This window comes from Chinchilla lanigera, unplaced genomic scaffold (genome assembly GCF_000276665.1).
Source record: "Chinchilla lanigera isolate Chin_1 unplaced genomic scaffold, ChiLan1.0 scaffold00003, whole genome shotgun sequence".
Classification (NCBI taxonomy): Eukaryota; Metazoa; Chordata; class Mammalia; order Rodentia; family Chinchillidae; genus Chinchilla; species Chinchilla lanigera.
This window is the reverse complement of record NW_004955404.1, coordinates 32,766,408-32,792,037: the sequence shown is the minus strand read 5'-3', so window position 1 is coordinate 32,792,037 and position 25,630 is coordinate 32,766,408. Positions and strand designations below refer to the sequence as shown.

The 25,630-nt window shown below is 37.8% G+C and overlaps 1 protein-coding gene across 4 annotated transcripts in view; it reads right to left on the bottom strand.

Annotated features, from left to right (window-relative positions):
- The window catches only part of Klf12 (Kruppel-like factor 12), a 411,890-nt gene that overhangs the window by 335,488 nt on the left and 50,772 nt on the right, over positions 1-25,630 (bottom strand). Inside the window, exon 1 of one of the 4 annotated variants that reach the window (XM_013516595.1) lies at positions 15,847-15,909. The exons of the other annotated variants lie outside the window; for them this stretch is intronic. The gene's annotated coding sequence lies outside the window, so the exon portion shown is untranslated. Of the gene's footprint in view, positions 1-15,846; positions 15,910-25,630 lie in introns of those variants that run through there. 4 annotated transcript variants of the gene reach the window in all.

The window sequence follows — 25,630 nt, the reverse complement described above, 5'->3', positions numbered from 1 at the left end:
TTACAAAAGACATCTAAGTATTGACAACTTGCAATCATGATGGGAAGGCTTCTTTCCACCAGGAACTTTTTAGGAAACACATGACTACATATACTACAGTGAATTTTCAAATGTTTTGCCATACCATGATTTAGTCATTCCAGAAACAGTTGCTGAATATATTGCACATGCCAGGTATGATGTATGTATTGTCCAGAAAGATGAAGGTGACTTTAAGATATTCTTTAAGAATTTCATTTTGTCTTTTATTTGGGCAGGAGAGAGTATACTAGGGATTGAATCCAGGACCTTAGCTCTGAGCTTCATCTCAGCCATTTTTTATTTTGAGAGAGGGTCTTGCTAAATCATTAAGTTGCCCAGGCTGGGCCTGAATTTGCAACCTCCTCCCTCAGCCTTCCAGAGTGCTAGGATAACAGACATGTGTCACCATGCCCAGCCAAATTTTAAATTTTAGTTAAACATTACATAGCTATACAGCCTTTGCAAGAAGAGACATGACCTGCTGTAATTTATTTTACTTATGCTAATATTATTTAGAAATTGTAGTATTCATGGTATATCTAAGGAACTGTTCTATTCCCTTAAACTTATAATAAGTAAGAACAGTTTGGTCAGAACTCACAGAAATACCATGAAATTAAGTTATCAGGTCTTTCTCTTGCAAAAGGTAATAAACATAGACACATGTAGAGTGTGAATGCTGAAAGGTTAATTATAAATATTATTGCAGATAAAATAATTCCTACAGTGATCTAGTGGTAACAAACCTATGGCACATGCACTATCGCACTGACAAAAGATGTTAATGTGTGACTTGTCTTTTTAAACTAAAACCTTACTATTTGGTTTTAATTGTAGTGTTGGCATTTTGTGATAAATAAGTGGGCTTGGGGTTGCAGTTTGGGCACTTGGTCTCTAAAAGGTTCACAATTACTGGAGTAGGCTGAGTAGTTTGTAATGATAACTACACTAACCATCGGATATAAAAATTAACAAAGATATAAAATTATATTGGAATAAAATAAAAGTAAATAAATAAAGCACGTTAGACTCATCATTAAGTTTTAGCCTGTATTTTCCCATTATACTACTCTGAGTCTGATGCACATACGCATACAATATGTTTATTCATATTGAAATGTGCGTGTATAGACATAACTACACCTATCCCCCTAATTCAAACACACCCTACTGTTCTCCATCTGATTCACACACATACTCTACTACTCTGATTCATACACAAATACATGTATGCATATACTACCTGATTCGTACATACACTTCACCGATTAGTAGGTCTGATTCATCCACCCACAAGCAGACACTGAATCTAATTTATATGCAAATTCATACTGAAATATATACATACACACTAAAACAATATATATTTTTATACTGAGAAATTTCAAAGGTGAACCAGCCACCCCCAACTACAGTACTCCAAAATTAAAACACACTGTGAGCTAATTTATCTGTGCCTTTATTTATATCTAAGACTTCCCAAGGATTTGAAAGGAATGAGACCAATGACCATGTGCAAATTTGGTTGGCCTCTACGACTCTAGTGGCATAAAAATTTTTTATTTCTTAATCAAGAATGTGGCTATGAATGTTGTGTTGTACTGTTTCCCATACAATTGGAGAGTGATATACACAAAAACTAGGGACAGAGAATAGTATTCTATGTCCTTGCTCTAGGATAAAATCCCAGTTTCTGAGTCCATAATTCAGGAGAGATATGGGGAAAGAGTGCACAAGTGGTTTGCGACTCTGGCTACAAAGTGACCTAGAGGGATACTCTCCCCTCCGGCCACAGGCTGACAATACAGAGCGTGCTGAACAATCTCTCAAGACATGCAGCATCAGGATTCCCACAGGGGTTAGAATGAGCAACGATTAGGACCTCTATGGATTTTATGAAGAAAAGGCTATGAGCACGCAGAAGAAAGAAATGCAGAGATGCTTCAACGTAACACTGATTCCACGATTCATGAGAACCTACCATGCCCCCTAGGGACTTAGACTTAAAGGGATTAGAGCAGACCTGGAAAGGGGCTGAGGTCCTGCAGGCCCAAGAATGTGCATAAACAGAAAATGGGAGCTGTTGTGGGTGTTCAGCAAGGCCTGGGACCTGCAGGCAATACTGAAAAGATGCAAATAGGATGAAGAAATACAGAACTGAATGACTATAGTTTCAGACTATAGTATGTCAGTCTCAAAAAGTCTACTGAATCAGAAGGCAATTATTTTGAACATCTGCATTCTTAAAGTACTTACTCTATTAGTCTAGCCAACTTTTCTTTAGCCCTAAATAATTTCTCTTAGTATTAAACACAGCTACTCCCAGTTGATATACACATTATATTATATTGAAATGTCTTCTTTATTGAAACTGTGAGGTGTTACTTTTATGATCCTTTTGTAAAATTTTCTAGTTTTAATGAATATCTGAAAAGAAAACACCATGAGTAGTAGTGATGATGTAATATGTCAAGTGGACACATCTGTGTTCCATCATTTATTTTATTAAAAAAAAAAGTAGTTACTGGAGGAGTCCTCCCCAGATGGATGGCACTATCACTCTGGCCTTGAAAGATTGGTATAAAAGTCACCAATCAACTCTTAAGAGGGGACATTATTCCTCAAAAGGGAAAAGTGCAGCTTTAAGCAAATAAACCATTAGTACTTTGAAGACTATTTTACAGACCTTATCCATAGCCTAAAATAAATGCCTGCTAAGGATCAAAAAGATCAGACCCTGGGCAAAGATTTAGAGGTCAGTGCAGGCAGGAACATAAATAACTAACTGCTTTTCAAAAATTGGAATGAAAATCTTTCTATCAAGAAATACAAGGAAATCTGCAAAGTTTAGCAGGTCAAGTACGAACTAATAATCAAGCCTGCCAAGAAAGAATTTGAGTAACCTTGCAAAGTACCCCAAAGACAATAAAAAATGTTGCTTATTAAGATAAACCCTTTAAAAATAAAGGATTTTCTGCAAAGCTTGTACGTAAGATGAAAAAGAAATGTGTGTATAAAACTGAACAACATTTTCCTTGGTAGTTATTAAGAGAAGTATTAACATTTCACAAATACCAGCTTATCTTTTGAAACAGGTTAAAGAAACATACATCAAACACATTCTTTAGGAAGAATCTAAACCTAATTCTAACCTAGACAACTTAAGAAAGAACTGAAACCTCATCCTAAACTAGATATAACAAAATCAAACGCCTGATTGGCATTACCAGGGTTAAACTGAATGTGAGGCAAATGCAAAATGTAAATTACAACCAGGCCACTATACAGAAGGCTGTAGTTGTTAACAAGGTACCTAAGCACTGAATTTGCAAAATGAACACTTTCTAGTATTGAAGAAAACACACTGAAGGAAGAACAACCAAGAATTCATGGCATAATATGGCTGAGTACTCTACTTAATGGCCATCAACAGAGGTAGACTAATTTTAAAAATTACTGCATGGTAGAGTTTGGATGGAATGTCCCCAAAGGCAATGAGGTAAAGGCTTGCTCACCAGCCTACAACACCACTTAGAGGTTGGGGACCTTCAGAAGGTGGAGTATAGGAAAAGGAAGTAGATCACTGAGGGGACACCCTTCAAAGGGACCTGCAGGAACCTAGAGCCCTCTTTTCTCTTTCACTTCCTGGTTGCCATGCAATGAACTGGCTCATCTGCCAGGCACTCCCTCCTCATGATGTGCTGCCTCCCTACAGCCACAAAGCGATGGGAACAAGAAACCACAACCTGAAACTATGACGCAAAATACACCTTTCTTTCTTATAAGTTGAGTGTCTCCAATATTTTTGTCACAATAACAGAAAACTCAGTAGTAAACGAAAACTCAAGACTACTTTTAAAAATTACACTTCAGCATGGTCAAAGCAGTAAACAAATGAGAACTGGATGTGTACACGTGAAGATTTCCAGGAGACAAGTACTCAAAGTGAACTTATTTAACATTTTTATAAATGATGTAAGGGCGGAAATGCCCAGGGAAGTAAACAAGTTTGCACTAAGCTCTTCTAGCTACCAAAATGCCAAGTAACAGAGATAAATGTCCTTTCAGTATCAGTCTGACAAATATGGTAGGATTCTTTTAAACAACTTCCACTTAACCAACTGTCCAGATTAACCAATGGTCTCTATTCTCTTTGTAAATCATACTGACTGTTGCACCTGGAACATTCCCAACTAGTCAGCTCCTCTGAGCAAAGGAAAAACCTCTGTTCCCTGTGGCTGAGCTATTATTTTCAATCAGAGTAGCTTTTATCCTACACTTCATTCTGTAATAAAAAATACCATACTGAAATATGATTTAATGAAATGAGAAAGTACTTAAAGAAGTAAAATAGGAGTATGTAAAGCAATATAGTATCTTTTCTGTGAAAAGTTGAACACCTTGAAAATGTCAAGTGGTCAACTGTAAAAGTATTTTTAAATTGCTACGGAATAAAGGGCATCATAACTATGCAACAATAGGAAAAATAAATCAAAAATGCTTCCACAAGTTTTTACTTTAAAGAAACAAATAAGAGATAACAGACAATCCATAATGAGTAATTTGCCTATAGAAAGACAATACATTTGTGGGTCTATACCAAAAGTTTGGGGCCCCCCCATCCAACATCTGCCTAAGAAAACTGAAGTCTCATGTTTGAATAAAATACTTTCAACATGTATTCTCAGTTTTGGGCTCCTCTACTGTCACCAGTTTTGGACATGTGATTCTTATTTGTTCTGTCAGGAAGCTCCAGGGTATTCACTGGGATGCCTACTAAGCACCAGATACTTTATTAAGAACTGTGGATGCAAAAACAGAATAAGAGCTTAGGATAAGAGCTCCAAGAGGTCAAGCCCAATAGGGAAGATGGACATCCTAACAAGTAATAGCTGTACATCACACTAATCACTCTAAGAAATGTATTCTAGTAAGCATAAAAATACAACTTGGTCTATCAAAAGACAGGATGAGTTGATGGTGGTGATACTTTAAACTCTGAAAAGAGAGTTCAGGTGATGTGAACCAGGTAGCAAGGCATGCTCTATCAGAGCACGAAGACAGGTCACCACTAAGGAAAGCCATGAAGTCCTAGGTACTAAAAATTCCCACAGTGGAGACAGTGCAAAGATAGAACAGAAGCCAGACCACACAGACAAAGTTATTTGCATTTTAGGACCATCAATTATGAGGAATCATCATATTTTAAACAAAAGAATGGCAAAATCATGTTATAGGAACCTTTCCAACAGTTTAAACAAGTGGAGGTTATACAGGGAGCATCCAATTACCAGATTATCGAATGGTCTAATAAAAAAATAGAATAATAAAGGAATGACATTAAAGGTAAAATCCCCATGACTTGGTGACTGATGAGAGATAAAAAGGGTAAGGAATATTAATGACTTAAGAGTGATACTCAGGTTGAAGAATTAAGCACCTGGTGGTCATAGACTAATGCAGAAAATAGGAAATGAAGACGTTCTGAAAGAACAGATAAACAACCCAGCTGGAAACATGATGAAGTTGAAATGCTACGTGTTATATCAAGAAGGAAATATTTAACTGAAAGTTGACTATCTACATTTAGCACTTAAGAAAGGTAAAGAAGGTATTTCTGTGTGGGCAGAATGTCAAGATACTGAAATAAACGGGCAACTTATGGAAGTAAACATAGAAAGGTGAGAAAAAGCTGAAAGTCTTCCAAATACAATGTTAGAGGCAAGAAGGAAAGGAAGTATCAGTACTCAAGACTAAGAAGTTACAGACAGGAATAATAATAGGTTTCAAAACAAGAGCTCCTACAGGAAGATGGATACAGTTACTATTACAGACACTTAAGCCCACCAGTGTCCACTTTTAGGGCTCTATTTTTTAAACTCTAAACTTTTGTTTTGTTTTTCTGTTTTTGTTTTTTTTTTGTTTTTTTGCGGTACCAGGATCGAACTCCCAACCTTGCGCTTGCCAGGCAGGTGCTTATGCCACTGAGCTATATCCCCAGCCCCTGCTTTTGTTTTTTGACAGAGGTTCTCACTATCTAGTTTAGGCTGGCCTTGAACTCACTATGTAGCCCAGGCTGGCCTCAAACTCATGGTAATCTTCCTGACTCAGCCTCCCAAGTGCTGGGATTTTGGACCTGTACCACCACACCAGGTGAAACTCCAAATTTTACTTCAGCAAATCATAAGACACTGAAGATAAAGATTGTAGTCTTTCTGCTGTGTTATACACTAAATGTATGTGTGTCCCACAAATTCCTATGCTGACAGCCTAAACTTTAATGTGATGGTTGAAGTGAGGCAGGAAGTGAGGCAGTTGGGAGGTGATTAGGTAGTATGAGTAGAGATTAGTGTCATGAATGGGATTAGTTTCCTTATGACAGAGATTCAGGGCTGTGGATGTCACTCAGTGGTAGAGCACATGCCCAGCATGCACAAAGCACTACAAAAGGAAGGGAGGAAGAGAGGAAGGAGGGAGGGAGGGAGGGAAAGAGTAGAAGGAAGGGAGGGAGAGTGGGAAGAAGGGAGGACGGGTGGCAGGGACAGGGGAGGAGATGCCAGAGAACTCCCTTGCACTGTTTCTGCCATGGGAGGGTACAAGAAAAAGTCAGCCCTCTGCAACCCACAAGTGGAGCCTCACTCAGATCTAACGGTGCAGGCATTCCGAGCTCAGACTTCCAGGCTTGAAAACTGTGAGAAATAAGTTGTCCTGGAAGAGAGGAAAGAGGAAGCGAAGGACAGAAGCAGCAGCAGCCGGAGCAGTAACAAAGGAAGGATATGAGACCAGAGAAGGAAACCGAAAAGGCAAGCAAGTGACCATGTCAAACGCAAAAGCAAGGGCAAATACGCCAACTCAGGAAACCACTGCACGTAGCAGTTCGGAGGCAAGTGTGAGCCGCACAGCAGGTGCACACACTCACGCGCAGGAGCCGGAGAGGGAATGGAAGATGAGGAAGTGGAAATGAGCTCCTTTATCAACCTCTTCTCCAAGTGAGAGCAAAAGAGAATGAGACTCTTTCCTCAAGGATCAAACACAGTAAAGGAAGACTTTTTAAAATGATATAACTTCAGAGGTTTTCCCCTGAGAGAGGAGGAGCGAGCAGAGAGGAAAACCCGTGGAAGGAGAGCTGCGAAGAGCACTACCCTCGGGAAGGCCAGCAAGGAAGTACATCAAGAGGACGGGTGTCAGCAACAGCCTTGCCCAAAAGCACTCAGCCACGGTGGAGTTAGAACAAAGGAGAGAAACAGTCCTCAACCTGGCCCAGAAAGAGACTGAGGAAGTTTCTGAGCTGGAGATTCACAAGATTAATCCCAGAGCGTGAGAACGGCCTTGTTCAGGCAGAGGAATTGGGAGACCTTCTGAGGCGCTGAGGGTGGGTTGACACTATTTCCCTGGAAGATAAGCAAAAGATACTTCAAGGGCTAGAAACATCTGCTCAAGGTTCCAGAGTCATAGGGAGCAAGTTATTAATAAACTTAGGAAATGGGCCTAATAGTCATTATGAGAAATTAAAACAAGATACCTCTCAATGCACACTTAAAGCACAAATGCATTAACAAAACATGAGCGCTACCAAATGGAAATGAAAATAAAGGCTACATTACCTTTACAGAGCTGTAATGCTTATCACACTGTTAACCACTACACCTTCCTAAATAGTGTTAAAGACCATTAATGACCATAACAATGGGATGCCATATAAAATAATGTGCTTTAGTCTAAAAGTATGAGCTAAACAATCTACAGACTCCTAGAAGTCACAGACTTCCCAACGCAACTGGTCCATCTCATCTCATTCTAGCGTCAGTGTACCCAGCAGTATCTCATCAAAACCTGAAAGAACTATAAATAAACTGTATCAGACACTACTTTATATGGTAGGCAGTAGAGCTACATAAGATAATTCCCTAATCCACATGACTGAAGTTTTCATATAGTTGATGAAACTTTTTTAAATGAATGGATGAACCAAGTGTGGTGGCAGATCCATAATCTTAACTAGTCAGGATGCTAAGGCAGGAGGGTAGTAAATGCAAGGCCAGTCAGGGAAATTTAACAAGACTCTGTCTCAAAATAAAAACATAAAAAGATCTGGGACTTGAAACGCTGGTGCATGCCTGTAATCTCAGCACTTGGGAAGCTGAGGCAGGAGAACTGTCTCAAGTTAGAGGCCACCCCTGGGCTACACAGTAAGTTAAGGGCCAGCCTGCAGTACATAGTGAGACCCTCTCTCAAAAGACAAAAACAAGATGTGCAGATGTAGTTCAGCAGTATAGTGCTTGTCGGGCACATGCAAGGCCCTGTGCCCAAAGAATAAATTAATTAAAATTTTTTAAACGATGGCAAATTAAAAGGGCAAATTCAACAAAGACACAGAACAGTTTTTTAAAAATTAAAATATGAGTGGATGATGTCAAATGGGAAACCTATCATGTTGCTAGAAGAGACAAAACTTCAAAACTGTCTGTGGATCTGATCCTGTATGGTGATATTTTTTTAAGATTTTACATCAATGCTGACGGGAAAGAATGAACGATTCGCTACGTACTAAGAGACGAGCATAAAACACAATGGACTCTAATAAGCAACATCCAAATTTTCCTTTTCCTCCGAACAAGTAGAATAGAAACTTAGATCATAGAATACAGAAGGCAGAGGGCGCATTCGGACTTATGAACCCCCTCACTCCCTTTCTAAAACAAATTCAATAAATACAAATGTACCTGGAAACAAAACACATGAACACAGATGTGTACTTGATTTCACCCCCAAATTATACTTCATGGTACTACTTAAGTGTGGGCGTATTAGCATGTACTTCTTTTGTGCCTTTAGAACTCATCATGGTGTCTGGTATAAAATATATGATCACTGAAAAGAAAAATTCATGAAAGGATGATTATAAGTGGGGCTGGGGATTTGCCTCAGTGGCACAGCACCTGCCTGGCAGGTGCAAGGTCCTGAATGTGATTACAGGTACCAAAAAAAAAAAAAAAAAGGTTATAAAAATACTTGATTATAAAGAAGTAAAACTGTATTTTTTTTCTCTCCATTATTGGGTTTTAATTTTTTAGAAAGTAATTTTTATTGTAAGAGAAAGACCTGGACACCATTATTAGCTGCTTGATTTTGGAGAACTGATGACTTTAGAGGGAGAGGAAAATGTTCTTTTATCCTCTAAACTATGGGATTCTGACTCCATATTCATTTAACCTAAGCTTGGAGTGTTATGTTTCTTAGCCAAAATGAGATTATCATAAAATTCCAATTTTTGATTAAAAAATTGTGTGTGTGTGCGTATGATTAAATTTTGCCAACCCCTAAAGCTTTACTGTGTCTGAGGTCTTTATAGTAGAAAATGCAAACTTATACCAAAGTTTTTTCCCTTTTATTTATCTATAAGACACTAAACATGTTAGAAGTAGCACATTATCACTACAATGTTGTTATAATTTTTGAAACTTTGTGCTTAAATTAGCCAGCATTTGTGTTGCCACAATCTTAGACATTACAGAAGATTATAAAAAGTAGTGACACAATCATCTACAGTACTGAACTATTTGTTTTGTTTTTTTCTTAAATACAAAATTTTTGGAGTCAGTTGCCCGAGACTAGGGAAAGGGAAGAGGAATCAAAAGCAATCATGTTGACCTTTGTACTTCCTTAAATGTCTCTGAGCCTTTTTTGAGGAATAGGAAGTTCCAAATCCTGCTCCACACTGCCTAAGGAAACGCTTTGTGCAGGCTGTTTTTAAAGAAAACAGGCAATGGCTGTGCTGCTCCTTTGAATTCAGCTGCACCAGCTGCTGGCTTAAGGACACTGAAATCGCGAAGCTGTGCTCTAGTGGTGGCCGCACAGAGGCTCCTTTGGCATACTTAAAGGTCCTCAACAAACAAAATCTCTTACAAGGCGCACACCAATCTACACACACCCACAGAATAAATTATGTGCAAAACAGAACCACCACGTCAAACAGCCAAACTAAGTGCAAGAACTGAGAAGGAGATGCAATGGATGGAAAGAGCTTCCATGACTGAACTCCTACGGCATCACGTACAGAAGAAAAGCAGAATTTACTTCTAAAAATATTTTCCTAAAAACACGGGGCATGCCACGTCTCCAGTTAACATTATTTACTGTCCCATACATGAATGTAATCATGCCAACAGCGGCACCGACGCCTGAAACAGAAGAAAACCCCTTGCTTCCAGATCTTCCTTTCTTCCCTCGCTTCACTTCCAAAGGAAGCACCACAGCAACATTCATTACTAGGACAGAATTTGGAAGGTGTTTTCTATATGCTGAGAGGTTGAGAAAAAGCTAGAAATAACGACATAAAAGAATCACTTTAAAAAGCAAAGCAAAACATCCGCCCTTGTGCTACTCTTTTCTCGCTCTTAAGTAGGTGGGTGTATGTGCATTTTACTGCTTCAAAGCACGCCTTTTTTTTCTATAAGTAACTTTAAAATATCTAAGCAGCTGTTGGGAAGACACAGGAGAGAGGATCCCACCCAGTGAGCACTGGAAAGCTGGGACAGGATCACAGCAAGCGACCTCCCCAACTGTCCCCACAGGGGCCTGACAGAATGCTGGGAGATGAGGCCTGCAGGTCAGGCTGCAGAAGTTCTGGGACAGACTTCTCTGACTTAAAGCCCACCTGTCAGTGTCCCTTTCCTCTGTCATCTAACGTGACCTGACTCCAGTCCTACCCAAAAACCTGTGTTTGGTGGGCTCATGATGCAAGGAGAATCTAAGAGTAAAGTTACTAGTCTTCACCAACTCATCCTGATGGCCTCATCCTGGGAAAAGCCAGTGTGTCCTGAATATAAAAGGGAAAAGAGACAAGTGAGGAAGTGACAGACAAGGCTTGGTATGTTCCTGGACATCAAAAAAGCACAATCTCTACAAAAAACTGGAGGCGCACAGCACAGCAGTATGCCAAGAGGGCTCAGCTGTGATGCCACTCGATTCAACAAATATTTACTACGTATCTTTTGCCAACTCAAATATAAGAAGGACTCCAAACTATATTTATATCCTTACGATACAAAACAGTGCCGGAACAGACAGTGGGTATTTAATAAATGTGGAAGGAAGGAAAAATGAGAAGGAGGGCAGTAAGCAACTTCCACAGAACAGGCATTTACGGAAGTCCTGAGAATGCAAAGTGAGCAACACGGCAAACAAGGTTCAGAGAAGCCGGTCAGTGATTTAGTCAGGGCTCCGTGCCCATCTTCTAATCTGTCTTTGACTCCATCAATCTCCCTTCTTGAACGTTCAGACAACATGACAAAAGACAAACCAGCTTTTAAAAAATTAAGCTGCAGGCTCACGGTTTCTAAAATTTCAACAAGAATTAAAACAATGGCTCTCAACACTGTCACGCAGTTGGAGTCATGTACCAAACTTAAATTTGTGAGCCACTAGCAAATGACTCACATGCCAAATCAAATTATTATCATTTAATTACAATTTCCCGGGAAGGTGAAAGTATTAATATTTTTAATACTCATGTGATTCCAATATGCACCAAATATTGACAACCACTGCTCAACAAATGATGCTAGCTTTAAAGAAAACCTCACATACCGTTTTCTGTCCATGATCTATTTTTTTTTTTTTCTTTTTTCCAGTACCGGGAATCAAACTCACGACCTCAGGCTTGCCAGGCAGGCACAGTGCCGCTGAGCTAAATTCCCAGCCCCTCCAAAATCTATTCTGAACCTGGTAACTAAAACTGAACCCTAATGTACATTTAGTAATAGTGTGTATGTTTATGGTTCCTACTGCAGTATAGGAAATTCAATTGTTTAAAAAAGTAGCTTCTTTCTGACCACAACTCACCAGAAAACAGTGGAGAAACAGTAAGACAAGGATACAATTTTTTAAAAAACTTTTTACAGTCTCCCAGTTCAGCACGCTGGCAGAAAGTGTCTCTGAATGTCAGGAAAATGATTATAACATAATCAAAAGTTTTCAAACACCATTCTGACACTAATTTGGAGATTATTTTGCTTAGCTACCTACACTTTTTTAAAGTAACTATTTTTTTATCAACAAAAACAAAACAAGCCAGATGTTCCTGTATACTACGACATACATGGTTTTGTACTCTAAAATGAACAGTGATGATGGTTACAACTCTATGACTAGCCTAAAAACCACTGAAATGTAACTTCATAGGTGAACTGTTTTTGGTACATGAATTATATCTCAAAGTTGTTATATTTTTTAAAGTAGATTTATTTTCCTGACTATATTTAAAATGAACATTAAGTGTCTTACATCTTTGTGCTGCTATAACAAAATGCCCAAGAGTGCGTAATTTATAAAGGATAAAAACGGAATTCCTTACTGTTTTTGGGAATAGAAATCCAAGACACAAGCACTGGCAGGTCCCGTAACTTGGCAAGAGCTGCTGTCTACTTCTAAATTGGTCCCTTGATGCTGCATCTTCCGAAGGGGAAAACACCAAGTCTTACATGGAGGGAAGCAGGAGGAAAGTGATTGATCTGAAGCCACAGTAGTAAGGCCCTTGGTCCCATTCGCATGGGGAGGACCTTGAGACCTAAACAGCCCTTAAAGGCCCCACCTCTTAACAGCACCACATGGGGCCGTTAAGTTTCAATACCTGAATTTTGGAGAGACTATGTTCAAACCAAAACATTGTACATGGACTGGGAGCAGTTCAGAAAATATTACTATACATCACTTTTTAATGTTAAACCTCCTTTTTTCTTTTCCTATTTTTCTCAGAGTACATGCTTTACTGAAAGAATATGGGTTTCAGCACCTTTTAAAAATCATAACCTGTAGCCAAAAGCTGAAATTATAAAAATTAACACTAAAACATTATAGTTAACGGTATTATAACCAGAGACAGGGGCCGCAAGGTGATTAAGTTAGTGAAACACGAGGTTTGATGTGTTGTGAATACAATGGGCCTAAGAGCCAGAAGTTGTACATGCAAGTTCTGACCCCACTAGTTGTGTGGTAAGCATCCTTGGACAAATTTATAAAAACTATAAATCACAAGTTTATTGTGAGAATAAGCTGAAGCAATGTGTGAGAAATCACTTGAAAATTGTTTGGTGTTTTATAAAAACAGAGTTGAAGTTCTTTTGGCTTTACGACAGAAGAGAAGCGACAAGTTCTCGTAGATCATTACTTTCTCCATGAAGCTCCAAAATTTTGTTTTCCACACACTTTTTCTTATAGCTTTTAACTGCTTAAAGTTTTTCTTGTATATTTTTCATCTGTGTGAGAAAGAGAGACCTATTTCTCTTTCAGAAATTATTAAAATCTTATGTCTGAATGGCTGGCTTCCTTTAGACCAAGGAAAATGTAAGTGTGTTTTTCTAATAACTGCAATAACTAATGATGGTTTTGTTTGTTTGTTTTGCGGGTTTTCTGACCACAGGCCCAATCAGCAAGGATAAAAAACTAGAAGGAACAGTTACTAAGGGACATGGGAGTTCTGGACTGAAAGAGCAGACTTGCACACTGGTTCTTATCAGGAAAGGTCCATTTTTATGGAAAAGCTATAAATGTAAACTTCCATGCACAGAAATGTAATCATTTTACAGTAATGACTCTTTCCTTTCAAAAGTTCCATCTCCAGGCAGCTCTGCAAATAAACTGACCGCATTTCAAACAAGTTGCACTTTTCTCTAAAGAATGGCACTTTAATACAAAAGTATTAAAATTATTAAAAATCCTTCTCATCTAGAAATGGAAGACACAGCCTAGTGGAATTATTTTTCCAAACTTTTTTGAGCATTACTTGTAACTTTTGCAGGGTGTAATTATAAATGACCATAAATTTAATACTACTTATTTTGTTAAGGTATTAACAAATTTCCACTTTTCAACTTCAACTTTTTGTTAAAGGTTGTTACACTAAATTTCCCTCATTGTAGCAACATGGAAATATATTCCCACATATGTGTGAGCTGCTCAACTGTAATTAATGATAGACTTTTAGTCTCTATTATTGTGTGGAAAATATTCTGACGCAAAATAAATGAAGCATAATCACTCAGAGTAATGATTCAAATGTACTGATTAATAACACCAAATAGTTTCTCTGTCCTTGAGTTAAATTAAAACATTTACAGTCTGAAAATAGTAAGAGGTATCCCTAAATGAATGCTTTCTACAGTCATTTTTCTTCACAGAAATAGCCAACCCTACTTCACCAGAAATGAGTTCCCATAAACTGTAAAATATACCATTACTTTATGTCTAAATAAGAAACAAATGCCTGTCCAATTGAGCTAATATACAATGCTAAATGGTCTTCAGAGATGATAAAAGTGCAGCAGAGGGGAGAAGGGAAAGAATATTTACACAAACATTTCACAGCACCAATACTTTACAAAAGTCAAGAGAAAGAAGCAACACAAATATCCATCAAAGTATGAACGGATAGTATACACACTGATGAGTATCACTCTGCCTTAAAAAGGAAAGAAATTCTCCCACATTCCACAACTGGGATGAACCTGAGGACGTTATGCTAAGTGATGTTTATTTATCACACTTTGATCCCACTCTTTAATGTATCCAAAATATTCAAAAATAGAATTGTGGCTACCAAGGTATAAGAAGTTTTTCAATGGATACAGAGTCCATTTTGCATGATGAAAAGGTTTTGGAGGTCTCTTGCACAACACTTTGAATGCAGTTATTGTTACTGAATCAGCTTTTATGCTTAAAAATGATTCAGATGAAGAGAAAAAGCAAGACAGAAAAGTATTAGGTAAGTAAACAAAAGATTTTCTGAGCGCCATCCCAACTATACTGACTTAGAATTTCTGGGGACCAATCTGAAATAACTGGTGTTTCTAAAAAGCCTCAGAGGTAACGCTCTAGAAGCAGCACAGATCCATCAAGTACATTGCTCTCCAAGTCAGAAGTAGGACAGGGCAACCATGCTGAGTATTTCCCTTTGTTTTTAATAACTGCTTACAGGTCCAAAGCCTGGAGGCTAGGGACCCCAGTCTTACAGTCTCTCCACTCCTCTTCCACTGAGGAACTGACACCAGGGGGTACAGCCCACGTCCACTGGAGAGCAACATTTGCATCATATTACACTTGAGGAAGAGTTCAAGTCTTCTACTGGGTATCCAATTATCCAGAAAATCTCTGGTATGAAACGACAAAAGGGATCAAGCTTGACCCAGACAGTTCTAGAAAACGAATAAAATCATTCAGAAGCAAAAAGTAAAAGAGCTAACAGTTCTCATACATTAGCTCTGCCACTTAGCAGCCAGGTGACCTTGAGCAAGACACTGAGGCTTGATTACATCATGGAGGAATAAGAGGGATGGTAACAATCACAGATGTGCCGTGAAGTTTCACTGAGATGACACATGCAAAACATTCAGCAGAATAAATGGCGCAAAATAGTCACTCAGTAATTAGCAGCTGACATTGCCAGTGCTGCTGGCCCCTTCAACTATCAGCTCTTTCATTAAAAATCACCTTATTAAAGTACTTTAGAATTCAGCAATAATCATTCTCTATTATATGCACTTAACTTTGCATTTACTTCTAATATATCTCAAGGGCCCTGTTTTATATTATTATATATTCTTCTACATTCTTTGAAGCTCTTCAAATGGTACTAAATAAACAGCAGACACTTCATTCAGCAACTCAACCATTCATTCACCCGCAACAGAAAACAACTATGGATGTGCCATGTGCAAGGAACCACCCAAGGCAGTATGCAGGGAACACACTGGTTGCTACTCCTGAGTTAACAGTACAAGCTCAAAACTTTGCTTTTTATTCATTAAGGTAGCACAAACATATACATACTATTGTATAGTGGTATCAAAAGCCTCCTTCCACAGAAAGATACTTCTTCCCCACACTCAGTACCTGCCAGAGAATGTCAGAAAATAAATCAATGTATTAATAAAACAATCAATTTTAACTGTATAAACTATGGTGTTTCATGGTCCAGTCAGCTCAATGTGTCAGTCTAAAAACCAAAACCGTCCATAACATGTCCAAAAAGCTTGCAAAAGAGCTACTGCAAGAAAGACAAAGAGACAGGCACAGCGGCTCACGCCTGCAACCCTAGTCGTCTGGGAGGACAGGCAGGAGCACCACAAGTTTTAGCCCATCCTGGGCAACTTGGTGATTTAGCAAGACCATGTCTTTAACATTTTTAAACTGCAAAAGAGGGCTGGGGATGTAGCTCAGTGTAAAAGCCCTAGGTTCAAACCCAAATACTACCAAAAAAAAAAAAAAAAAGCCAAAGGATTTTTTTTACGGCATTTAAGGTATGGTATTGCAACACTGCTGATAAAAGAACAAAAGGAATTCATATAAACAAAAGCATTTTAGGCCAGGCATGGTGGCACACACCTGTAATGCCAGCACTCAGGAGGCTGAGGCAGGAAGATCCTTGAGAGTTCGAGGCCAGCCTGGGCTTCAAAATGAGTTCAAGGCCAGCCTGAACTGCACAGTAAGACCTTGTCTCAAAAATACCAAAAAAAAAAAAAAAAAAAAGCATTTTTATACATGATGCTACATAATATTTTAATATATTTGGCAATTAAGAATTCTAATTCCAAGCTGTCCTCCTCTCCAGTAAAATTTCTTCCAGTTAGGAGAAAAAGTAGAAGCATATCTTGAGGAAGTTGAACTATAGGAAAGAGTCTGTTAATAAAGCAAAGGTCAAATCTTCTCCATTCCTGCCAATCAAACCCTTTTCCTTCCAGTCCCACTGACAGCCTTACCCCTCTTCCAGATTCCACATGGTGAGCTGAATTCTCCTCTAAGAATGACCAAATTCAAGACATATTTAGTGAAGAGGAACATGTACATATTTTTGTTCAAGATGAGTATCTAGTTTGCTATTTCTGGCAAAAGGGCAGGAAACATCCAAGGTTGTCAGTATAACTTTTATCTCTTGTGATTTAACTGGACCTTTAGCAAGCACAGAATTTAACTTCAAAAGAAAGAAAGGATTTTTTTCCATGATTGAACAAACAAACCCAGAGAGCATTTTCCCCAGGGTAGAGAACACACCGACAGACCTTCAAGCCAGAGTTAGGTTGGTTAAAAAAATAAAAAGGAGAGAGAGAAAGTAGAAAAGCAGAAGATAAAAGAATCTTACTTTTGCACTAAACAAAGCAAAATAAGGCAAGTACAGACAAAGTAAAGAAGATCTTTCCACAAAAGTAACCCAGTGTAAAACTAAAATAGAAGGACCAATCGTCTGAAGACAAGTTTAACTCTGATTATCTAAAAATATTAAAATATTGAAATAGCTTTGGAAATGGATTTATAACAAAGTACACAACAGACTAAAATACACTGACTTAAAAATGATGTGGCCCACAGAACAGGAATCATTTCTCGATCACCAATTATTAAATGTTTTATAAAGACTAATGGTATTTTAAACAAATCCAACTGAATTCACTCCAACAAGCCTTTCTGACTGAACACATTCCCTTCTATAAAACACTCTAGTTCTCTAATATGAAGATATATAAACCCAACTCAAAGGCATGTTTTAAGTAACTCAGACAACAGGTTATCTTCAAAAGTTTCTGCAGCTATTGTTAAAATATATATTAGCTTCAACTACACGAACTTGTCATGTTTTGTAGCTTAAAATATCTGCATAACAATAATTTCATAGGCTCTAGTGGATCTACCTTTTAAAGCTAATGAAATAAATGCAATGGAAGTCTATTCAAAAATGTTTCCTTACAAATTAAAATGTGAAAAATCAATTTATTCATTTTGACTTTGGAAAGCAAGATGACTTCTTGGAGCAGAGGGCATATGAAATAGACATGAGATTTCTGAGTTGGAACTTGAGAAGATATTATGAGTTAAGGTAAATAGGGATTTTAGACAGGAAAATCAAGAATGTAAGCACAGTATCATAAAGCATGAAAGACTAATTCCAATGGCAAATATCATCTATTTTAATGTTATAAAACAGGTATATGAAGTTCTGTATTGAAATTAATTTAGGCAGAATGTGGTGGCGTACACCTATAATCCCAGCACTCTGGAATACTGAGACAGGCAGATCTCAAATTCCAGGCCAACCTGAGCAACTTAGCAAGACTCTATATCAAAATAAAAATTAATGAGGGAAAAGAGAAAAGAAAGAAGGGGAAATTACGTATATATGTATATACAGGATGACAAACATAGTTTACTACTGACTTCTATCGCTTTACTGAAAGGAACAGTTAATGATTAATTATTTGATCAATCTTGCATGTCATACTTGTTTTCCTGAGAAACCATTTTGAAGATATCAACATGTAATAATACAACAACAATTGTTAATTTCCTACCACTTTGTAATTCAGTATTGCTTGTATTGTTCTTATGCTATTTTGTAAATGGATGTCTGTTTGTTAATATGTGTTCCTTCTTTTATTTTTAAAATAAATTAAAAAAGAAAAAGAAAAATTAAAAAAGAAAAAAATTAAAGAGCTGAGAATGTAGCTCAGCGCAAAGGGCCTGGTTTAATCTTCAATACCAAAAGAGGAAAAAAATTCTTTTTAGATTCAACTCAGTGATTTTGATACTATATCTCATATCCAATAAATTTCTATAATGAAGCAAATATAAAGATTTTGTGGTAAAGTATAAAGAAATGAAACAAAAGCATCAAGTCATTCCCTCTAGAAAGGGCTACAAACACTCTCAACTTCATAAAGGTCTCTATATAAAACTCTAAAAGCTGCTTACTCTATTACAGATGCAACAGGATAAGGTAGCAGATCATTTAGCTCTGTTCGGTAATGGGCACTAGATTTTCTTTTGACTTCTCCTTCTGACTGTCCCTGGCATCAAGGTTCCTGAAATTGCCCCAAAGATCAAGGTTTTGGAAAGAAAGGCCCATTAAATTTCAGAAGTCAAATTCTTCTCATCACTCCATTTACAGACTAGTGGAAGTAACTATCACTTATCAAGGTAGCGGCAAAACATAATGGTCACTATAATTTACTGAATGATTTGTGGGAGTCCTGGTTTTTGCCTGGTTATCCAGATGATAATGAAGTCTAATGTACTGCTGCTCCATTACACATGTTATTCTTAGGCACAGTAACAGTGTTTCATTTAAACTTTCGGACTGTGTTTAAATGGATGGCTTAGGAAACAATAAAGCCAAAAAGAATACTGTAGGTGTAACCCAAATTTAGAGCAAGTAGGAAACATCAGGAGAATTTTATCTATTCCATCAAACAATAAAACACTCTGAGCCAGCAACTAAAAGAGACAGAAAAAACAGGGGACAGGAACTTTTTTCTTCCTTTACTGGAGAGTCATTGTGCTAATAAAAATATTCCTCAAAGGCATATAAAGTTCTGTTATTGTTTGTTGGAAGTTTTTTAAAGAACAATGTTAAATGTTCTGCTAGTTATGTAAACATTGGACCCAAATAATATACTACAGTTATAGATCATGACCAGTTAACAATTGAGAACCAAGCAAGAATGGAGTTAGAAGCCAAGTGTAAGAAAGAAACCCATACTTAGAGATAGATATAAATACCTGAAGAAAGAAGCATGCAGAGAAAAGTGCCGACAATCAAATCCACATGATAGAAAATATTCTAACTGCTAGATCTTTCACAGCATTTTTACTGAAGATACCTGTTGTGTTTTTATGAATATACACAAAAATGGGAATACACCTGACATGGTCCAAGGGTCACACCGAATTACGTCCACGGCTGAATATAAAACTCATACTCTAGAGATGCTTTCTGAGCTAAAACCCATGTAACGGTGTTAAAACCAAATACCAGAAGAATATAGATAGAATTCTAGCAGCACCACTCCAATGACCCCACCATGAGTAGTCTTTGAGCACCTGCTACACTGGGTGTTGTACTAATTATTTTACACATTATTCACCAAATTCTCACACCTCTTAGAGGTAGCTATAGTGATTATCATTCCTGTTTCCAGACACAAACACCAAAGTTTATAGAGTTTTCCTAAAAAAATTTTCCTAAATCTAACATCCTTAAATGCTGGAAAAAGAATTTAACTCTAATGTTTAGAAAGCTGACTGTGGGCTTCTATCTACCAGCCGGGAGGCCTCTAAACTTAGAGGTCATCACAAGCAACAGGGAACATGTTAAATGCCAAAGGATCAGCATTATCTTCAAAGGTTCTGATGTAGTTATCTGGGGCTAGGGCTCTGTACTTTAACACACACTTCAGGTAACTTTGGTGTATATATTGTCTGGAGGAAACAGAAAGAAAAATCCACAATACCATGCATCTTCCAAGCACAAAAGGCAATTCTCTATATTGGAATAGCTTACTTACCCTGGTTAAACTCTTATTTTAAGCAAATGATTCTCTTCAATGAGGAAAAGCAATAAATTTTAAAGTAAATTGTATTTTTAGCCCGTTTTATATTTTACATATAATTACACATAAACATATAATAGGTATACTGAGTTTTTAATATTTTATATGAATATAAAATATTGGCTTGAGTTTTGAAAGCCCATTTTTTTAAATAAAGAAAGCACTAATATTTTAGGCATACAGAAGAGTTGATGATCATCTTCGAGCATTTTTGCTTTAAAGGCTTTAAATCTGTTCTATCTCTTTCCTGTATCTTCTAAATATATACTATCTAGGACTATTTTATTCATGTGCCACTGAACATGATAAATTATGGTATTATTTTGAATAATTTCATTTACAGTTAATTCTGACCACTTAACTTGTTGAACAGGGAGTAGACAGCACAGCTCAAGGAGCAGGCACAGGTGTTCTGCCATCAGCAGCACACAGGACCAGAAGCACAGGCACCAGCAGGAGCACATGACTGAGAGTGGATCCAGGTCCTCTGTCAGAAGCTACACACAGGTCAGATGCAAGACAGCACAATGTTTTTTAAAAAAATTTTTTTGAGGATTTTCTCATCCATGAAGGTAGCTGATGCCCCATGGGCTCTGTGAGCACTGCATACACAGGAAAAGTCCAGAATCTCTTGCTTAAGCAATCTCACAGTAGCACTGCAGGTGTGAAGCTGTATGGGATGGAGCAGAGCCTCAGCATCTACTCAACACACAGAGGACGCCAACTACGTGTCGCTATCTGTGCAGATGCTGGGCTAAAACACTAACTAAGATCCACACTCCCTGCAGTCAAGGAGTTTATGATCTGACTGAGATCAAGTTTCAGACCCAGCTGCACCAGCTTCCAGCCATGTCATTTCAAGCAAGTCACTTAATAGTCCACGAGCCTCAAATGTCTAATTGTAATATAAAAAGTTCTTTGGGTTGTAGCGTCAAACAAGAATTATCTGTAAAGTGTTAAGATATTAATCTACAGTTAACTGGTGTTTCTTAGTGCATAATAGAAAGAAAGCTAGAACTGCGTTATCAGTGAGGCTCAATCAATGCACAAATAGTAAAGCAGCAGAAAATGAAAGAAGCACCAGTTACTACCCCCAAATCCATTCCCAGTGAGTACATACTGATGAGGGGCATGGTCCATAGTACTTTTGACTGGCAGACTATTCCAGGAAACTTCAAAAAATGTGCTGACTGAAGAAGGGAGTGGTATCCTACTGACTGGAAACAAAAAAGCATGTTCTGCTCTCTCTCAGCATCACAGGGCCCCTAAGAAACTTAAGTATAATTTTTAAAAACTGTATGAAACATGGATAGTGAGCTCAGGCCAAATACCAAGCAATTCTCACTACCGCACAAACTCTCTCCTCAGAAGTTCCATTAAGGGTAAATACCCTCCTTTGGAGAAACTAAATGTATCACAGAAACTACTGCACTGGTAAAAATGTTGGCTACTGCTATTTCTCAACTTGAGCACAAAAATGGATGAAAAGAGAAAGGAGGCCATTCAAAAATCAGAATCTAGAGACTAGGGATTTAGCTCAGTAGCACAGTGCCTTCCTGGCAAGCACAAGGTCCTGAATTTGATTCCTGGTATGAAATAATAGAGTAAAATTTTTTTAAAAATCAGAATATAGTCTTCAGATGGTATTTGTATATATACAATCCAATTTGCAAGAAAAAGCACAGGGCTGTGATTCTATACACCTGATTTATCATCCTTCCTCTGCCACTGTACAGATTGGTATGCCTAAGGTTTTTCAACAGCTGAATTTGTTCTTCTGACAAATGAAGATGATATTAACTTGACCTTTTCTGACAGGGCTTTGATAATGACCAGATGGGATTATGAATGTGAATGCACACTGAATTATTAAAACCACTCACAAGGAATTATGATTAAAGATATGAACTTCAATTATATGTATAAGAGAATGTCATAAGACAACAGGCTTTAATTATTCTGGATTGTACTGCAAACCACTTTATGTCCAATCTCTTAAGAAATGATAAACCTGGCCCTCCATGCACCTGGTGCAGACAGGAGATCCTGACTCAGAAGGCCCACGATCTGCTAACATGGAGTTCACGTTTGGGCCCTCCCTGCATGTGCCCTGCACAAGGTACTAGAGCAAGTGGTACATGAACTGCTAGCACCCCAGTTTGAGTCTGGGCTTGGTTTGAGCCCTGACCTCCTGAAGGTCACAGACACAGGCGGTCCGTGATCACCACCAGTGCAGCCCACATCTGGCTCCTGTGCATGCCCTGAGCTGCCTGGAGACACAGAATCAGATAGGGCACAAACTGTTGAAAATGCAACTCATGTCTGGGTTCTGCCTGTGTCCTGAACTGCCTAGGGACACAGGACCACTGATCCATGATTGTGCCACCAGTGCAGCTTGCTTTTGCGTCATACGCATGCCCTGAGCTGCAAGTGGACACTGGTTCAGACAGTCTATAATTGGGTGACATCACAGTTCACATCTGAGACCTGGGAGAACTAGGTACACTTCACCATCTGCCGGAAGACCCCAGACTAAGCAGCGCATCTCTGTGGACACTGAGGGGCAAGCCTGACCACCAGTAAAATGAAGGACACTAGCGACCTTTTCTGAGCTGCAAAGGAAGAGGGAGACTGAGAGTTCTGCCTACAACATCAAACATGACAAGATGAAGAACTAAAACACAATCTCAAAACTCCACCCCACTCAGAACAAGTCCAGGATACAACGACATAGGAAAATTTGATAAACACACACCCAAAATTGCTGAAATGACTGCAGTGGAAGTAAAGAAACAACTTCATAAGGCCATAGAAGAGATCAGACCAGAAATAATCTCTCAGGCAAAAAATTAAATGACAATACTAAATGAAAGATTTGCTGAGCACATCTAGAGAAGAAATATATACACAAGTAGATGAACATAGGCAATGGATGGAAACATTACATGAACAATACAGAATGAACTAGAAAGCATGAAACAGAATCAAAGAGACATCCAGGAAATCAAAGCTTCCACTGAAAGCTGCCAAAACCACTTGAATTATGCTGAAGATAGAATTTCAGATCTTGAAGACAGCATGGCAGCTAGTGATCATGAAAGAAAGGATCTCTTAAAATCAACAAGGTGCCAGGAAAAATCAATTCAACAGCTGCAAGACAAGGCAAAGAGGAATAATGTATGACAAATAGCAGTCAATAAAACTGCAGGAGGCAACACAAACAACATAAGAAGAATATTAGCAGAAATAAAAGCAGAAAATGTCCCAAACATGGAAACAGAATCTGATATACAGTTAAATGAGGCATATAGAACTTCAACTAGTCATAACCAAAATAAAACTACACCCAGACATATAATAATCAAGATCCCAGATTGCCAGCAAAGGAACAGAGCTGTTAGAAAAAGGAAACAGTTCAGATTAAACAGATTAAAAGATCAGATTAAACAGATCAGATTAACAGATTAAAAGCTGTTAGAGAAAGGAAACAGATCACCTATAAAGGAAAGCCCATCAGAATTATGGCAGACTTCTCAACACAAACCATCCAATTGAGAAGAGCTTGAAGTGAAATATTACAGGTCCTGAGACAAAACAGCTTCCAACCAAGACTGCTGTATCCTGCCAAACTATCCTTCAATTCAACGGAGAAATAAAATATTTCCATGATAAAAAACTGAAGAACTTCATGAGTGCCAAACCATCCTTACAAAGAGTACTAAAAGATATTCTAGACAGAGAAAAAAATAACAGCAATTTCAAGAACAACAATAGAAAGGAACCCTAAAGCAGAGCAAGCAATTAAACGGCAGAAAAAGTAGGAAACCAACAGCAAGTAAATAACATGACAATGATAAGCCAACACATCTCGGTTATAACCGTAAGTTTAAATGGCCTCAATTCCCCTGTCAAAAGAAACAGACTGGCAGGGTGGATTAAGAAACAAAATCCAACGATATGCTGTATGCAGGAAACACACTTTACTCAAAAGGAAATCCACAGACTGAAAGTCAAAGGATGGAAAACAATTCTCCATGCAACGGGAACCAAGAAGAAAGCAGGTGTAGCTATTCTGTTTGCAGACACTGTAAACTTCAAACCAAGAACAATCAAAAGAGATAAAGAAGGTAACTACGTATTTGTTAGGGAAAAACTGCAAGAGGAAGAGATAACAATTATAAACATGTATGCACCAAATATCAGAGGACCAAACTATATAAGACAATTCTTAATACACATGAAAACACAAATAATCAGTAACACTATTGTAATAGGGGACCTCAACACCCCTTTGACACAAAGAGGTAAGTCAACTAGATGAAAAACCAGCAAAGAAATAACAGATCTCAAACAAATTTGGGAAAAAAATGGACTTACTAGATATATACAGAGTGTTCCACCCCACAACATCAGAATACACATTTTTCTCAGCTGTACATGGGACTTTCTCTAAAATAGATCACATTCTAGCCCAAGAGCATACCTAACTAAATGCAAAAGAACAGATATTATCCCAGGGACATTATTTGACCACAGTGCAATGAAATTGGGAATTAATAACAAGAGGAACTCCAAAAACTCCATAAACACTTGGAAATTAAATAACAACCTCCTGAACAATCAATGGGTCAGAGAAGAAATTAAAGAAGAAATTAAAAAATACCTACAAACAAATGAAAAAGTAATTACCAGAATCTGTGGGATGCAATGAAAGCAGTCCTCAGAAGGAAATTTATAGCAGTGAACTCACACATAAGGAAAACAGACAGAGAACAAATAAATAGCCTAATGCTGCACCTCAAACTTTTAGAAAAGGAAGAACAAGTCAAGCTCAAAGCTCAAAGAAGGGAGGAGATTATAAAGATCAGGGCAGAAATTAATGCAACTGAGACAAAGAAAACCCTCCAAAACATAGATGAATCAAAGAGTTAATTCCTTGAAAGAATAAAGAAAATTGATAAACCCCTAGCCAACCTTATCAAAAAAAGAAAAAAACTCATATTCACGCAGTAAGGAATGAAAAAAATGAAATCACCACAGATCCTATAGAAATTCAAAAGATCATTAATACCACTTTGAAAATCTTTACTCTGATAAGATAGAAAACCCAGAAGAAATGGACAGATTCCTACATATGTATGAATTACCAAAGTTGAATCAAGAACATATAAAAATCCTGAACAACCCAATATCAATTAATGAGGTTGAAAATGTGATTAAAAACTTACCGACAA